This window comes from Maniola hyperantus, chromosome 7 (genome assembly GCF_902806685.2).
Source record: "Maniola hyperantus chromosome 7, iAphHyp1.2, whole genome shotgun sequence".
In the NCBI taxonomy this organism is placed as follows: Eukaryota; Metazoa; Arthropoda; class Insecta; order Lepidoptera; family Nymphalidae; genus Maniola; species Maniola hyperantus.
In genome coordinates, this window is record NC_048542.1 from 4736250 (window position 1) to 4755953 (window position 19704).

General features: G+C 36.4%; 1 protein-coding gene across 7 annotated transcripts in view; it reads left to right on the forward strand.

The window, feature by feature from the left end:
• Fak (protein tyrosine kinase 2 Fak) overlaps positions 1–19704 on the forward strand; it is a 163595-nt gene that overhangs the window by 11686 nt on the left and 132205 nt on the right. For 3 of the 7 annotated variants that reach the window (XM_069499861.1, XM_069499869.1, XM_069499863.1), the window contains exon 1: positions 2190–2406. The exons of 3 other annotated variants lie outside the window; for them this stretch is intronic. The gene's annotated coding sequence lies outside the window, so the exon portion shown is untranslated. Of the gene's footprint in view, positions 1–2189; positions 2411–19704 lie in introns of those variants that run through there. One more of the 7 variants, XM_069499862.1, reaches the window with a different exon arrangement.

Genomic DNA, 19704 nt, shown 5'->3' on the forward strand with positions numbered 1-19704 from the left:
TTAACAGGATCGTGTCATATTTTCCTGTAATAACCCTGTATATAGACATTACAACAATATGTACAATCATAAATTACTATGAAACTTTACTTCAAAATCTTGGGCTAAATCATCTAAGAAGTTCTTTCTTGGTAAGTATGCATAATGCAGATTACTTAATGATCCTTTGCCGAGTAAGATGATATCTTTCAAAGGACTTTGCATCTATCGGGTTAGTGTGAACTAAGCCTTAATAGTTTGAGATCTTACGGGGGGATTAGCTTGCCAAGTGGGTTCTAGAGTGAATGGTCCTCCAATCGTTCGCTAATTACATACTGCAGTTAGAGTTATGCAATTACCATCTTCCAAGCAACTGCCGGTAACAGAATAGGTGCTTTAATGTATTTTGCAATGTGTATGCAGTGTCTGCGTATCAGATTTATATGCTCCAATTACACCTAGCTATGCTAAAATGAACCAACCCATAAATTGGCAAAAAAATAAATTAGTACCTAACAAATTCCCTTTTTCGTATCATCATCGTCGTCATGGTCAACCCATCGACCGCACACTGCAGAGCACGGGTCTCCTCTCAGAGTGAGAAGGGTTTGGCCATAGTCATGTGCGGATTGGTACACTTCACACACCTTCGAGAACATTATGTAGAACTCTCAGGCATGCTGGTTTCCTCACGATGTTTTCCTTCAGTAAAGCAAGTGATATTTAATTACTCAAAAAATGCAACTCCGAAATGATTAGATATACGTGACCGGGATCGACCCTAGGGCCCCAGACTGGAAGGCCGACGTCTTAATCACTATGCTATCGCCGCTTTTGCGCAGTACCTTATTCGGAGTTGTTGTAAACCTGGATTTTGATGATGCCACATTTAAGTCTCTGTTATACTTTTGAAAACGATGTGAATTTTAAAGATATCACCGATTTTATACGTTTCATGTCTTTGTTTTTCGAGAAGCGTCTCTGAATCATATTCGTTAGGGCGTGTTTGTTAAACAACGCTCCAATGTAAGTATTAAGTTGCTTTCATAATAAAAGTCGGCTTAACGTATTCTTTATACGAGTATTTATTTTATACGAGTAAGTACAAATATATTACTTTATTATTTCAATCGACTTTATGCGCAACGTTAGGCATAAAGTGACAAAAATGTCACCCGCAATAGGGTAACCAGAATGTAAAAATTAAAGTTCTGACAGAAATCCTTATTTCTGCTGCAAAGTTTTGATATTTTGCTGAAAGATAGATATGTGTCTTGATTCTTATTTTGTTTAGGTGATTTTTAAGAAAGTAATTTAAATGCCTTTAAACAAGCTAAAAATTTAATTAAAAAAAACAATAGGCCTGCTAAAAACGAACTAAAATGTAAAACACATTTTTTAAGTATCACTCGAGATGATGTAAGGATTCTAACGATTTCCAATACATTCAAGTCGGTTCAGGCGTTTAGAAGTTATGGTGGACTAAAGAAGCTTACATATTATGTTTGCATGAACCCTGAAAACATTAGGTCTTTTTTTGGGCAGTCGTGTAATAAATAATGATCCAGGTTTTCATTGAATACTTAAGGATTCTCAATCCTTTAGGTCGATTCCGAAAAACCTACATCAATCACTATTACAATCGCAATTGTTGTCATTGGCTTTTATGCTATCCTTGGTGCAACATTGCATTGTAGCCAAAAGTGAGTGAGCGTCAACCAAGGTGATTGCGATCGTGACATTGTAGCTGTCACTTTTCCGCAATCAAGCTACAGACACTTTGACAAACGTGTCAGGACAAATACTGAGGTGTGGGTAACCCTATTTGTGAACCGCTCGTAATGAACATCGTCGGTTTATTATTTCGGACCGCAAAGGAATCCGCAATTTACGTAGTCACTAATGAAATTCGAGAAGCCCGGGTCGACTGACGCTTTTATACAGGCGATTTGTTTATAAAATTACATTTTTGTTTTACAAGCCAAGCGTTAGCGAAAAATCGTATCTGCGGACAGGAGCGGAGGCGGAAAGATCTGTTGTCCTGTTTCAGGAGCATCGATTGGCGTTCTCGACGCTGTTCTAACGAAAATAGTTCTTATGTGTCCTCGTTTTAAGGAAGGAGTTTCGGTTTCAGGACATGGAGTTATGTCGTAAGGTTTTCGGTGCGTCCGGGATCCACGCGGCCGGCCGGTACCCGCAGTGCCGCGCCGGTCGCCGGCTTTTACGCCCGCGTCATACAGTCTTTATACGCCAGTATTTTGATAACGTGCTACGCGTTGCGGTAGGTTTACGATTGCGATCGTTCGCGTAGAAGTGTGTGTTTTTTTACCGAATATGATAATGGGAGTGTCCTAGTGCTTTTTGTAAATAGAATTGTTTAGTGTGTTCAACTTGAATGTGTTGTTGATGAATCCCCTTGTGGTTTTTGTAGGTCTTGTTTGTGCTTCCAAATTTAAAGTAAACGTAATAACAACTTGTGTTTCCACTACTTCGACGTTCAAATACATAATTTAATATTCAGTTTTTTAACTAAATTGGTACGAGTGCACTTAATGGACGGTTTTGATAGATGTCGTAGCTTTACATGAGTGGTTTCGTCGCTCTTGTATTAATCAATGTCAATGTGAGCTATCACATAGCGCCTATATGCGACGTTAATGTTACAAGGAACATTTGCTACAATAACAGGAAAATCTAAGCCACAATTTAAAGTTCACTACGGTTTCCCAGGAGTCCTAAATGGCAAACCTAATTTGCTATAACTCCATTTATTTGAGAACAAAACAATTGCGCACCATAATATCCTAGGGTGTAACGAACGGTAAAATATACTTTTATTATAAACAGTTTTGCTGGTTACACAATTTGGGTTGTTCTTGGATAGTTCAGCCAAATCATGAAACTGAAAGCACTTCAGAGGCTTTCATTTTTCATTTGATGACTTTCATTTTGTGATGATCGTTGAGTTAGCGAATCACTCCTCTGAAACACCGATATTCTCATACGTTTATTTCTGGAGTGTCAAATGTGCATTAAGTTATCCAAAGTATTAACGCGTTTTTAGGGTTTCATACCAAAATGTAAAAAGTCGCTAAGTCTGTATGTCTGTCAGTCCATATGTCACGGATCTTTAGCTCGTAGATTGAATACGTTACATATCTGAAATTTACATTATTGGTGTAGAATTTTGACTCACAGTCACAACCGAATATGGAATTAAAAATTAAATAAAATTGGTTATTTTTCAGGAGGCCCAATAACCTGTGTAATCGTTACGGCTATGAAAAACCCCATTTAATTCACTTAGGGGTGGAGTTTCGAAAAATCCTTTCTTAGTGGATACCTACTCTTTACAAAGAACACACCTTGTAAATTTTATGTCTGTAGGACCAGCGGTTTAGGCTGTGCGTTGATAACTTAGTCAGTCAGTCAGGACTTTGAATTTTATATATACAGATGTAGAGCATATTTAATTTATAGTCAAATCAACTTTTTGGATCATCCAAGGACCATCGTCTCTTATTCTATCTGGAATCGAAATCAAATTTTCAAGCACATCGATATCAGGGATCTGTATAGCGTCGGTATTTTCTTAATTAATTGCTTATTTGACGGAGGATCCCCGGTCATGACACTTCGTGGAATCTCCTACGGTTGGGTTTGTTCGGATGTGACTGGGAAATATTTAATTGAGTGGAAATCTGAATGATGTACCTATCAGACATCGTTATTTAATTATAAGTTATGAATTAATTTGCGTCGATAAATCTTCAGCGACACGAAAATCTGTTTTATATGTACACTAGCTGATACCCGGGACTTCGTTCGCGTGGATTTAGGTTTTTCAAAAGTCCTGTGGGAGCTCTTGGGGTCGCTCTCCAGGTATTTAACTATACCCGTGCAAAAAATCCCGTCGATCCGTTGCTCCGTTGCGACGTGATTGAAGGACAATCCAATAAACCAACAAACAAACACACTTTCGTATTTATAATATGGGTAGGGATATACTTAAGTACTTCAAAGTATAATCAATAGGTGCATATAAAAACGCACCGAAACTTACTTACTGACTGAGTCATCGACGCCCAGTCCAAAACTTTTGGTATGAAATGAAAAAATGAATGACTGAAAAAAGAGGTTCTCTTAAAATGTAGAAGACGAGCAATAGGCATTACGGGAAAATCTGTACTAGGTACTAAGTTTTTCGTTACATTTTTTTAATTTGTGACTAGCGCTTAACTGCAATCAGACCTGCTGGCAAGTGATGATGCAGCCGAAGATGGAGCGTGTTTGCCTAAAATACGCCTTTTACTCATGAGTTGCATGTACCTGTATTAAAAGTGGAAAGGAAAACTGATGCCGTAAATAGCGTTCCATTTCCTAGCGGTTCGAATTAAAAACGAGGAGGCAAATCGCATCTTACGTGTCGGTGGAATTTCGACTACGTACGGGTGCAGATCTAGACGAAGTCTTGCGGTACGACAGTAGAAAGGTGGAGGAGAAACAATGCACTGTTGAGTAAGTGGAGGTTATGATACCTTCCAGGTAAAAAAGCGCATCGCCAGTCATTACTTATTGAATATAGCCAATTTAGTCAATTTCATTTCCTCGCACCTAATATCGGTTAAAGATATTTTTTCCTTAGTCCCATATTCTCGTATTGATCGTGAGTCGTGACTAAGGTATCGTCTACATACAGGGCGTTTAGGCAATTTATCTGATGTCAGAAATGATAGGATGGGTTTACAACGAAATATAAAGTAAGTATTCCACTAAATTTTCTTCGTTCAAGAAGAAGATTTAGTGAAGGCTTCACAAATTACTGAAAATTTGTACTAGTATATATTTTTGATAAGGCTACGACTATTCACTATATATATATATATATATATATATATATATATATATATATATATATATATATATATATATATATATATATAGTGAATAAGAAGAAGTAGAAGAAGAAGAAGAAGTAAGTATATAGTCGATGCAACATTTCAAAACTAACCTTTCTTTCTTGGGAAAACTTACGACTATAGTCAGAATGGCTGATGCACATTTTACATATACAATGTTCCTCTATACTTATTTCATCAGGCGAGTCGCAGGGAGTCGCCTCGTTTTAACTGAAACTTAAGTTAAGTGAAGTCAAATTACGCTCTATAGATCTCAACGTTACCTGACGCTATACTTTTCAGTGTAAACCCAGCCTAAGTTGTTATGGCGATGAAAAGAATGTACACATCAATAGCCGCCCACAGAAAAGGTCTGAGAGTATCTCGGGGACATAATTTTTGCAGAGAAGATCGCCATCAGCGATAACCCCAGCTAAAGATGTATAAAAAGTATATTCGAAGCAGATAACTGCAAAAGCTTGGATCTTCACTATACAAAGTTGTCATTGCTTTCAAAAGTGCCAGCTGTTATATTGCCTTTTCATGTCTTTTCTATGAAAATCGTGATTTCACCTAGGGTTCTTGAGTTTATTCATTTTCATTTTATTCATATTTAACATTGTACAATCCGTGACCGTTTGATTTCCTGTTAGATTGTTGCTGGGACGGTTGTTTTCTTTTTCGGTTCAGGTTTCTAAACTAATTTCTATGTTTCTGTGTTAGAAACTACATTCAATCTAAGGGTGGTAAAGCAATTTTATGGTCGATGTTATCATCAGACTAGAGTAAAGCGCTAACACTAACAACCATACACATTGTACAGAATCCCACAGGCCAGTAATTCCCACGTTTTGTAAATCCATGTGTCACTCAGCCCTATCTCAGTTATACGGTCATACAGTGGGTCAGTTAGTCTAAATATAGACTAGCGATATAATTGTGCAATGACAATGCGTCAATTATAACTGAGTTATGATTGTATCCAGCTTTGGATTGTTTTGTATTGGTAATTTGCCCTTTCTACAAAAGATATAGTTAAGATTTTGGTATGATTTGTATCTGCTGGTCTGTCATTTATGCAGTAATTTTTTCCAGGAATCTTTGATTTGTTTCATGCATTCTTACAAGTCTTTTGCTATAAAAGGATCTGCTAGTCTGGTCTCTTAACTTTACTAATTTTTGATAACAATTGAAACCAAACTCAATTTAACTAATTTGCGTTTATGGGAAAAGTAGAATTTGATGTGATGTCTCTCCTGTGTAATACAAGCTTGGTCACTTAACATTATTTTACCGAATTTTCCAGAAAAACACTGTCTTTTTGCTCCCAGATTTCTGTAATATGATCCGTTTTATTCCGGCAATTTGGTTTCTAATCGGCTTTTAAATCAGGTGATAGGTACGTCTACTGGTCTCGCTTAAACTTTTATAAAATCACTACCCATATTATAAAAAATTGAAAGTGGGTTAGTTTGTTGGTTTGTCCTTCAATCACGTCGCAACAGAGAAACGGAACGATGTGATTTTTTTCATGGGTATAGTTAAAGACCTGGAGGGTGACATAGGCTACTTGTTATCCCGGAAAATCAAAGAGTTCCCACAGGATTTTTAAAACCACGACCACCACCACCGCCAGCTGATCCACGCGGACGAATTCGTGGGCATCAGCTAGCATATCGTAAAATAATAATTAATATTCACAGCACAAGTCCACTTTAAAAAGTTAATACATCATCGTGTTTGAATTTTAATGAACTGATATCATGTTCGCTATCTTAACCCCTGCTGGGGGGGCTTTGAACTTTGCTATTGTTAGATTAAATAGATTTTTCATGCTTTTAAATTTTAATAAAACTTTATGTCCTTTGATACTTTGACGAGCGTATAGTATTAAATAAATGGTTTAATACTATACGTCCTCCCCAGCTTGCACGGGTAGTTTATTGCAATTTTCGTAGAGATGTCTAATTTTTTGAAAATAAAATATAGCCCATGTCACTCAAGAGTAGCTTTCTATACTGGTAAAAAAAATTCAAAATCGGTTTAGTAGTTCCAGAGATTACTTCCTACAAACAAACTTACAAACTTAACCTCTTTATAATATTCTAGTATAGATTTAAAAACTTCTTCGTGCTTACAGTTTTTTAACATGCATTCTTCTAATAAGCTTTCGATCATATTTTTCGTAGTGGGACTACGAAAAATATGATTTGATATGATTATGATGACTTTGATTTGCGAAACCTATTGTTGGAAATGTCTTGCTCACACACAAGTCTAGAGTAGTGGAGTAGGTGAACTTTGTTTGCAATTGTGGTATGAATCATTCACTCAGCGGCCAGGGTGTAGTGCCTGCCCGCTATTGTTTGGGATTGTCGATTGTTCTCATTAGCTCTAAGTAAGTATTTTAAAACTTAAGACGGTATTCGTCCAATGTAAAAAATATATAAAAGGAAAAGGTGACTGACTGATCTATCAAAGCACAGCTCAAACTACTGGACGGATCAGACTGAAATTCGGCATGCAGATAGCTATTATGACGTAGGCATCCGCTAAGAAAGCATTTTTGAAAATTCAACCCCTAAGGCGATGAAATAGGGGTTTGAAATTTGTGTAGTCCACGCCGATGAAGTCGCGAGCATAAGCTAGTCAAGAACTATAATCTGTTTTCCTTATCTTTTTTGCTCGAAACCGACAAACGGCTTACCGTAAAGCAAAATTAAGAATAATTAAAAATAGTTATTTTTTGTGTTTTAGGGTTCCTTACCTCAAAAGGAAAAAAGGAACCCTTGTAGGATCACGACGTTGTCTGTCAAGAAACCTATGGGGGGATACTTCTCGTTGACCTAGAATTATGAAATTTGGCAGGTTAGTAGGTAATAGCACACGTAAAGGGAAAAATCCGAAAACCGTGATTTTGTGATTACATTACAAAAATATGTGATCATGAACAAATACTTACTTAACTAGTATTTTCAACTTTCAAAGTAAGATTACTATACCAAGTGGGGTATCATAATATGAAATGGCTTTACTTGTACATTTCTAAAATATTTTTTATTTATTTTTATGCATAATAGTTTTGACTTATCGAGAAAAATGTCGAAAAAATACGACTATAGCCCGGAACTCTCGGTGCGCGAGTCTCACTCGCACTTGGACAGTTTTTTCTTTCACCGTACTGTTTATGATACGGGCACTGAACAGGCAGAAAATGAAGTTGAAAAATCCATTATCAAGCATATAAAATGTAAAGTTAAGGTCAAGAATAACTTCGAAAAACTCGAAAAAGGTACCATTATAACCAGGTTGTCAAAATTAATTCAAGTGAACATATAGCCACAGCACACCTGGTTGTGCATACTAATTACGTACATTATGCCAAATCAATTATTGGAACTGCTTTCTCTTGAGCTGTAAAACCACGGGGCCGGCGGCGGTGCAGCGATGCAATTGTAATTCGATAATCGAAATCGGTTTCACTGTATCAATTTCAACAAGATCTGCCTAAGTAATTTATTGACCACTTTAGCTTTAGCAGACACATGTGCGACTGCCATGCTCATCGCGCATGCTGGAAGTTGTAAAACAAGAACTGTGTGAAGGTTCACATTTTGGAGTGTGCTTAGAAATCCAACCACACTTCGCAGTGTGCTGTACTTCTTCAGTAACTTGCGTAACATTCTGCCGTCGTACTTTGGACGCTTTGTGTATGTCCAGAATTTAAGACTCTAATTATTCTCGACTCGACATGTAGTCCATGTTATCGGTTCGCAAATCGAAATATATAATTAAATAACTATAAAATTGTATATTTAATTAGTAAGATATACCTGCAGCGTACCAGAAAAACTTATAGTATGAAAGATAATGTAAAATTAAGTCGTTAAACTTCACGAACACTCCAGTTTAAAATCATTAGTTTCTGTTAAGACTTCGTAAACTTAACAGAAGATTGGAAAATACTTCAACCTATTGTTCGTAACTGGAATCCACTGGCGAAATAGTTTTCTTACAATTTCTGTGCAAAATTGATTCAGTCTCTATCGTGAATCAATTACGATAAGTTATCTTTCGTTTTCATATTAAACGTTTTCATTCGAGTAGAAACCTTATAAAATTCGTTCAGTAGTTGTTCAGTGATACTCCACAAAAACTAATTGGATTTATTTGTATTGGATTTGATGTTATTTTGTAGTAGAATATATATTCCATTTCCATCACGATCATCGAATAGAAATACGGTCGTATTGACATTATAATTTGATTGGACAGCTTTTTTATGAAAGTTTTTTTTTAAATGGTTGTGTGAAGAGTAAACACGTTTTATAAAGCACTTATATTAATATTCTTATTCTTACGCATAGTTAGTTATAGTATATACGTAATACGTATTACGTATTGACTTTTCCAGTGGTATTGTCATTTGGATCTTAGTTACTGCCCTTTCTAGGAACATAATTTCTATGCTATTGAAGTCTTTGTAATTAAGTAATCATTCACAAAATGTAATTATAGTTCGTAAAACATAACTCCTCACGCGCCATTTTAACTCTATGGGTCAACTGTCATGTCAAAAGTACGGCTCCACCTTTAAAATAAGGACTAAAAAAAAGGATAAAACTTTTGACATGAAATTTGAATAAAAATATTTCGAATTTTAACCCAGTTTCACATATCGTGGTAACGAGGAAACTGTGGTGTAGTTGTTCTGAAGGAATTTCACGGGTTTTTACACAAAATCACTAATAACATCACTATTTGTTTTAGGTATCTTTCGACGCTTTTCCTGGATGTTCCCTAGATATTTCATCATTCATAGCAGTAAAACAGTAGTAAACACGAATAACATTGCGTATTATACACTTGCACAGAATGTTATTGACCGCCATGATGGGATGTTATCGAGTAGAGTCTCGTAAACAGTTGCGCCGGCGCATGCAGATGATTGTATAAAAATAGACGCCGGTTAAATTAGTCATACTTTTTGTTGTACTTTCAAATTCGTTCGGCGAGATTAAACTCATAGTCATAAATGAAAGAGTTTATGTACTCTAAGCTTTAAATCGGAGCTGTACCTTTTTGTTTCTAAACTTGATTTGGTGACATTGATCTTAGCTGCTACAGCGCCAATCAGTTTAAACAAGTCGGTTACTAGACTAATTGTGGTGGTCAAAAATTTGGCTTTGCTTGTTCTCCGTGACTCAAAGATCAGTGTATAACAAAAAACTGGTTGGTTCAATCTAGGGAGTATGCTACGACGAAGAAGACGAGAACGATATTATAATTTTTTTAATAATATTATCATGATGACCTTATATGTGGTATGTATCTCGAAAAATTCCGTTGTACACAATCTCTAAACTAAACTAAAATGGCACGTCTAAATCTATCCCTTTCATAATGTTGCTCGCGGAAAAGGATAGCACTAGATTTTGACTTGTTAATTTAGTTTATAGATTGTGTACAAAAGAATCAGCCCCATTATTATAATATGACGAAACATGAAGGGCATGGGAATGAAAGTTTGAAGTAGTGTAAGTAAAGTAAAGAAGCGTAAGTGTAAAGTTTATATTAATACAAAATGCATCTTAAAATTACCACAAAATATCGCAGAAGGCAAGTCAGAAATGGCTCGTTTCCATTTGTGGATAAATGCAAGCTGATGATTTGTGTCAAATTACTTCGTAAAAGGGTAATGGGCCTATACGTATAAGTGTCTTATTGGAAAGTTTCTTCGAAAGCACACTAGACTCTACGGTGAAAGATCTCTAAACTAGTCGTGTCAATACGCTATACGCAATAAAAAAACAAAGTTATCGTCTGCTTTGATGGGACGCTGTCGCGCGGTAAACATTTGCGCTCGCGCTGGCTGATACTTGTGCATATAAATAGACTGGGTTTAAGGTAATCATACTTTTTTATGGGAGGGAATTAAAATTGCATTTCATGTCTCGTAATTTTTATGACTGAGAAAATTACTTAAGGGGCCATATTTAACTGCTTGCCAGTAAATTCCGCTTTTGTAAATACTATACTACTAATTGCTTAACTAAATATTCTAATGATGGACCAAAAATACTAACTGTGCACAACAAAATATCAAACTGAGCATATATTTAATGCGACAAGAAAAACTAATACAAAAGTTAGCGCGGGTGAGTTAGTAAGTCGCTAAGATTTTTTTTTATTATCTAAATTTTTATGGGACTTTTGTCCAACACGAACACCCCCAGCCCCATCAGATCTTCATGTAAGCTTTAATTATTGACGTATCTTCTGGATTAGCATTGTCGCTATGGCGTCAAGTCAACATACAGCATGGAAGCACGTAAGCTGTGAAAAAGAAACACAAATTTAAAAAAATGTAAATTGCCTGCCGAACAAGCCTATTCGTTGTTCTCGTATTGAAAAACTAGCTTATGCCCGCGACTTCGTCCGCGTGGACTACACAAATTTTGAACCCCTATTTTACACCCTTAGGGTTGATCTTTAACTATGAGATTTTAACATATGAGTTTAATAAAATATGTCAAAATATTAACTACAAAACTTCTTTATAGACACTTCAAAACTGACAGACTTTCATACAAACTTCAAACCCCTATTTTATCCCTTTAGGGGTTGCATTTTAAAGAATCCTTTCTTAGCGTACGCCTACTTATAATAGCATCTGCATGCCGAATTTCAGCGTGAGCCGTCCAGTAGTTTGAGCTGTGCGTTGATAGATCAGTCAGTCAGTCAGACAGTCAGTCAGACAGTCAGTCAGTCAGTCAGTCAGTCACCTTTTCCTTTTATGTATATAGATTAAAAAAGAACATTAATATGACAAAATGAGTGTAATGGGTGCATTTAGCGGATGATGTCACGTTCATTCTAAAATTGGCCACCGAAGGGCAACCAAATTTCAATTACAACAGCATTCCATTCAACGGGCTTGTCCCTGCGTTGTCATGCAAATTGTTTGCATCTAGATATCATCTTATGTAAATGATAAATATAATCATTTTTTTAAAGCTCCTAGATCGCCTACTGATAAATCGTTTGTATTATTAAAATCTATTATTATCATATTTTTTTTTTTTTTTTTGAAGAGAATATTAGTCATGTTAAATGACTAATATTCCCCTTTCCTCTCCAATTAAGCGTCAGGCTTGTGCTAGGAGTAGGTACGACAATAGTGCAACGGGCGGGGTTTGAACCGTCGACCTCTCAGTTTTCAGTCCACTCCTATACCGGTTGAGCTATTGAGGGTCTAATTTAGACATGGACAAAGAGATAAGCGAGCTTATTTTAAAGGTCTGATGGTTCATCATGGTAAACCCATCGCCTGGTTCTCTATTGAGACAGGTCTCCTCTCAAAAAGAGGACAGTTTGGCTATAGTCTACCACGCTGGCCAAGTGCAGATTGGTAGCCTTGAGACACCTTTGAGAACATTATGGAGAAATCTCAGGCATGCAGGTTTCCTCTAGATGTTTTCCTACACCGTTAAAGCAAATGATAGTTAATTGCTTAGAATACACATCATTCCGAAAAGTTAGACATGCTTGCCCGGGATCGAACCGCGAATTCCCCGAATAGGAGGCTAAGGTTACCACTAGGCTATCACCGCTTTTTGTGATGGTTACAGGCAGAATTCTTCATGAAATTTACAGTGCAGTTATTTTATAAAATCTCTTGTAAGGTAATTTTTTACGAGTCTTATATAAATGGTCATGCTCATTAATTTACCAATTGAAACAACTCTACGGCTTAAAAACGACTGAGATCAAATTTCCACATTTTCAACGGCATTCCACGCTGGTCCGTACAGTCGTGTAGCCCCTTGTCATGCAAATTGTTACATAAAACGCAATACTTACCGAACCGCATGCCGCACGTATTTGGAACCACTGTGCTTAGTACAGGTACCGGCAGTAAATATGGCACATCGATATTACACCTGTAACGTTTCGTCGGTCACAACAACAGAAACAACGCTCTACAAAACCGTTATCTCTTTCTTTAGCTCGATTTGCAATATTTACGAGATTTTACATCTCACCAAAGGTGATAGTATTTGAGGATCGAAACACAATAAGGTCAGAGTGAATTGGAACTAAACAAGAATTAAAGTGGAAAATTAGTGGGTACCACCGATTTACCTTCGCAAAGTTTCCGATCAAAGCGCTGGCTGTAGGGAGTAGGGACGTACTTAAGTTTAAAACAGTTCAGTTAAGGTCCATTTGACTTAAACGCTTAAATGTTTCGGCGCTCGAATTCTATCAACGTTGGTGGAATGTAAAACCTTATACTAATCCTACAGTATCCAATTCGAGTATACAGTAATCAGAATCGAATATTTATATTGAATGAACTAGGTAGGTACAGTTTCTGGACGGGAGGGGATTAAATTGTAGTACGTCTACTTACTTAAAACATTTAAATCGAAAACTAAGTTTAGCGTAGCAGGTAATGATAATATTAAACTATTCATTGTAACTCCGACGACGTTTGTGTTATACCTACCCATAACACGTGTCCACAATCCATACTACTGAAAAATGTTATAAAACCATGACGCATGTTGTAACATCATGGTTTATTTAAATTATAACATGGTGTATTTTATATACTCTGTAAAAAGGATGCACCGTAAGAGTTATTTATATTTTGTGAAAAATCTCTCCGAAGTTATAGCAGAAATATATTACTCTCTTTCTACCAGAAGAGTCGAATGAAAATAAGTATACTACTGACGAAACTAAAAGTTTCATTATTCTTTACACTCGTAGGTGAAACCTCTACTTCAAAACTTGTACACTACAGGGATTTTCTAGTCACCGCCGATAACAAAAGATGGGAGAGCAACAAAAGGAACAAATAGACAAACCGTTTTTTCAATTTCCCAGCTTTCCAAATTAAACTTCAAACGAAATCGACATCACAAAAGGAAATAGGCGAACGCAGGTTTTACGCTTATTGGAGACCATTTTTTGAACGACTATTCTTTTCAATAGCAGGTGAGAATTACTTAAGCTCATTTTCCGTTCTCACAAAGGATTGTTTGGCAGTTCCGGAACGTCCATCTTGTTTATTGCACCGTCCTCTAACGATTCCCTTAATGAGTCCGCTTGTCCTTCTCTCCTTTGAGATTTGTTAATTATGCTCGTGCGAAATTCCCTTAAGGTTGTTTGAATAATTTGCTTTAATGGCTTTAAATTAAATGAGGGTGTTCCTTCCTAAAATTTGGCTCTAAAGATTCATACATTTTTACTCGTAATTGGATTTATAATATACATGTCGAAATTAACTGTACGCTTTTTATATCTTTGATAAAAATTATTATTTTTCATTAAAATATAAGATATCTTTTTTTTTTAATGAAAATATTACGAAAAATAACTTATGCAAAAGATTATCCAAATTCTGTTAGTGGATGTTTAGAACACAGAACAGAATCGTATTTTCTAAATTAGCTCCAGTCTACCGTATCGAAATAAAAGTTCTATATACATAACTATGAGCAAAACTCTATCGTTTTGCATCATTTGCCATGTTATGTACATCATCCACTGCCACCAGTCACCACTAAATGAGGCCTTAGTATATCTTCAAGTAATTTTCTTTGTCGTTAACATAAAGTATTTTTTTTTGTTATAAATAACAACGACCCCATGCAATTCTTTTGCGATTTAATTATCCCGAGTTCCCTTGAGCTCATTAAAATAATTCGCTTCTCAAACAATGTTTTGATATAATTCCTTTGGACTTGGAGCGGCTACGACAGGATGTTGGATCAGATTTTATTTAATGATACGCGTGTAATAACATGCACATATTATACTTTAACGATAAAAAATGTTTTCCTATATTGCCTCAATTTGCTTAAAATGAGTACCTGTACCAAAAGATTTAAATTTATTTTTACTTGGCTTTCCAAATAAACTGACTGACAGACTGATCTGTCAACGCACAGCCCAAACCGCTGGGGTTAGAAACATAAAATTTTGCACCGACTAAGAAATAATTTTTGGAATTTCAACCCCTAAGGGTGTCAAATAGGGGATGGAAGTTTTTTGAAATCCCGTAATTTTTAAAGTTACATGGATGAAAATTGGTATTTAGTCTTTCGATTAAAAAAAATACTTATTTCACGATTTTTAAAAATTCTACTCCCAAGAGGATTAAATAGGGAATGAAAGTATGTATGAAAGTCCGTCATTTTTCAAGTTATTTCCTTGAAAATTGGTATTTTGCTTTTCAGTTACAATTAATAAAGAAATACGTATTTCAGAATTTTTGGAAATTCCACCCCCACGCAGATTTTCTGAATTCCACCCTAGCGCAGCCGGGGCGGTTCAACTAGTTGATACAAATGATTATGGCGGAATTTCTACAATCCACCTAGTAGCCCTAGACGCTTATTTCGTAAGGTGCATCCGTTATTTTATCTTCTGTCCCATAAAATTTATGGCTTACATAACATACAGTGAATATTTCACTGTAGATCTCTTGCTAGATGCGGCAGTCGGCACAGACATACATTCGTGTGGTCCCAACTCTAATTAGTGAACCGATAACATCCTAATAACATTAGAGCTGGCAATAAGAGAATCGATGGCCAGAAACGGAGCTAACGAGCTGAACAACAGTTTTATCGACCAGTAAATCTGGTGGCTGGTCCGCAAACGATACAATCTACCACAATTGTGTCGCCTTCCATTCCCACGTGAAGCCGTCGCGTCGCCCAGTACTTTGGCGATCATATCGAGCGTGAGTATTATGTGCCGTTCCAAGCTCGTATCAGGAGACAGGCTTGGTGCGGAATATAAATATGATTTTGGTATTTTCGTCTGGATTCGATATTGTATGAAAAAGGTTAATGGTAGGTACAGTTTGTTGTTGATCATCCTATTCACGGGCATTCTATTAACTAGCTAAATTAAATGATTCATTCTTTAGTATTTTAGTATAGTCCGCTACAGGTCAAGATGGCAATCGGGGTACGATGCAGGGGGACACCCCGCACACCCGCACGTCATCCGCACTAGGTTAGCGCGGGGGAAATGCGGATGTGCGAGGCGTTCCCTCCCCGATTGCCATCTCGACAATAAAAATAATTAAAGGACGTAAGGATCAGCTATGGTCATAGCTGATTTAAAAAAAATTGGAAAGCAAGTGAAAATTTAATCTTTTCGACAGTTTTTTTTTGAATATCCACTTAATAATACAATAGCTCTTGACAAAACTCCCGGATTTTTATCATGACAATGGAAGTTAATATAAAAGAAAACAAATGATTGAACATAACACGGTGGGGCATTATGTAAATTGTATTTCTGAACAGGAAATGATTTATTAAGGGTACAAGCCGCCGGGACGTTAACAAAGCTTTCAGTATAATAACGCAGTAATGTCGGAATATAATAATTTTCCATTTCTTCTTGTGCCTCGAAAGCTAAAAGCGTTGTTAACGCCAGTTGATCGGCTATTGTTTTATACTTGATTTTACTGTACACTATGCTTTACTTTTTATTTCTCACTGAGGTTAATTTCGCTATGTAATTTCAGAATGATCTTTCATTATGTGATCCTTTTTCATATAAATAATTATTTAAAATGGCCTAATATCTAATATTAACAAAATTGTTAAATCCTGAAATCATAAGAGTCGATTCGCGTGCGGAAGGAGGTTAGGAAACCCTCAGAAAAGAGGTACGATACAGAGTCAGAATGGACAAACAACAAAATATAATTATGTATTTGAAACAGAACAGGGAATCAGCTTATTTGATTTGGGGATAGGTAGGTATTCGTTTTTTGAAATAAAATATTATCACTTAGATGATTTTATTTATAGTTTGCTTTTGAGTAAGCGTTATTAGTTTGGTAATCTATGGAAATTAGTTCTTTATCAAAAATAGCCCTAATGTTTGAGTCAAACGTTTAATTTTGCTGAGATGATGTCAAGGAAAGATTACGGAACATTATAATAAACGTAATTCCGTCACTATTACACCACAGAACCGAAGAGGTGAATAAACTTCAGCCACGAGGGAACGTCTATCTCCTTGATTAATCCCGTCACAATATGTTCACGCAACTTTATTAATATGATAAAGTAGATACCGCCGCCTCCAGTGCCTTCCGCGTTTTAGAAATGGTTTTGCAATATTTGATGATGTATAGTAGATGATGTTATTACGGGCATATTGTTATTTATTTCTTCAGACTACAGGTCCTTTATTTCGTATAAAAGTTTTGTTACCGTCCAGCCGGTGTTTTATTTCTAAAACTATAAAACATCTTCCAAGCGCAATCTCTGTACGTGTAAATGTTGTAGTACGTAGCAATATTACTGCTGTTACATAATCTTGTTTAGCTAGCCTTACTTGGCTTTGAAACTTTAACGATCATCGTGTCACTTGGCACAATATGCTACCGAGAACATTTTATAGGATACCCATTGCACGTTGTTGAAACTAGATACAACCTCTGATAAATTCAGTAGAACGTATTTCATTTCATTGGCTTGAATTGATTGAAAAATCATGTTCAATATAGAAATATCCAGTTCACAAATTGCGGCGGTTTTAAAGACGCCGTTACTGCATTTTCTTTTTTCACTGCATTTTATTTAGTTAAAGCCTTGGAGATACAGTAAAATATTTGTGTTACGTAAGGCACTCCTGGCTTTCCAACTTTCTCGGCTGCCAAGTTTTCCGAACGGGTCAGCTGGGGCAACATTAGCTGGCTCGTGACGTGTTCACTTCAAGTGAGGGAGGGTAGTTTGCGGTAGTTGCCTCTGCGGTGTGGGTTTTAAGAGTTTCGATTTTGTTCGGCTTCTCAGTTTGCGCCTGGACTTTTGTAGCTTTTGAAAAAAATTAATTTATATCTCCAGTGTAAATTTTTATAATCACAATGTAACAACACTCACATTATTATTAACATTTAGCGAACCCCAATTCGCGATTAGGTTTTTGGTTTAAAAATCTTAGTTTTAGCGAAGAACATGTCTTTTTGATTCATTCGAAATCCATACTATCCATACTAATATTATAAATGCGAAAATCTAGGTATCTGTTTGTCAGTTACCTTTTCAGAGCTCAACCGCAAAATCGATCTTGAGAAAATTTTGGTAGGTACAGAGATAGGCTAGGCTACCAGCTGCATCCTGAAGTTGGAAATAGAATTTCCTTTGAAACTTTTTATCCCAAAAAACTAAACAGTTCCCACGGGATTATCTAAAAACCTACATCAACGCCGATGAAGTAGTGGGTATCAGATAGTGTTATCTATTTTCCCTTTCAGTTGGCTTCAGATTCAGAAGTATTCGATTCGTAACGGCTCAGAATCGTTTCAGGAAATGAGTTTAAGGGTGTTCCACTCGATGTCGCGAATCGAGTTACCCGTTGAGAACACTCCGGTTATCTGAAGAATGGCTCGGATCTTACTTTAACTCTTTCGGCGTACCTCTTGAATTTAATATTTGAAATGATATAAGTTTAAAATTCTCTCCATTTTATTAAATTTAAGAAACGCTAAGCGATGGCTCGAAAAGTTTCGATAAAGAGTTTTATAAGACGAAATACATTTCAAAATTATGGACCCGGCGGGATACGAGTCTATACTCTTCTGGCTAACGGCTTGAAAAGTTTTTATATGGACATTTACCAGACGAAATACATATTCAAAAGAGCGGACGTGTCGAGACTTGATTGCATGGCTATGGCCCTTCTGCAAACGACTTGGAAAAGTTTTTATCAGGATTTTTCTATGACAATATTATTAACAAGTGTGGTCTCAAACGACAATTTTGGCTTATTTTATTTACTTTACTTGCTATGGAACCGCCCACACAATTACACAGATAAGTTACATTATATTTAAAAAAAGGCCAAGTGCGAGTCAAACTCGCGCACCGACGATGGTTCCGTACTCGGGTAATTTTTTCGACATTTTGTACGATAAATCAAAAACTATTAGTCATAAAAATTCACGGTTTTAGCATTTTTTGCTTTACCTGTGCTATTAGATCTACCTACGTGCCATTCTAGGTCAACGGGAAGTACCCTATAGGTTTTCTTGACAGACACAACAGACAGACGGACAAACAGACAGGCACACAGACAACAAAGTGATCCTTGAAGGGTTCCTTTTTCCTTTTGAAGCACGGAATCCTTACAAGTATTAAATTATTATACGGTAAAAAGAAATCATATTTGTACAGTATTGATGCCAATATAAGCTAATAACAGGGATGAAGTCTTAAAATACTTCTTTCTTTATTATTCAAAGTGTAGACAGTAAAGTCCCTTTCTTTTTGCTCTATACCTCATCGCTACGGCAAATGAGCACTGCAGCGGTGTCTCTCGAGAAATTAATTCCTTTAGAATGTGAGCGATGTGCTAGCCTTGCTGGGACAGACTTTACACTACCTTATTTAACCCTTCGTCGAGCTTTAATTTACACGACTTACAATAAACACTGCATGCCTGAGAGTTCTCCATAATGTTCTCAAAGGTGTGTGAAGTCTCCCAATCCGCACTTGGCCAGCAGCGTGGTAAAATATGGCCAAACCCTTTTAATTCTGAGAGGAGACCCGTGCTCAGTAGTGAGCCGGCAATGGTTTGAAGATGATGATGACAATAAACCCTGATTAAAATTGCTTATGTTACTTGATATCTAAATTTTTGATCAATTATTTGAAGTGTATATGAGAGCGATACGCTGCTCAAATGGCGTTCCAATTGCAACTTGTCGGTCGAAAGACTCTAATCGACCAACAACCAACACTAGAGGAGGTCTATTGAAGCAGATCTTAAAACGAGTAAGACAATCGTA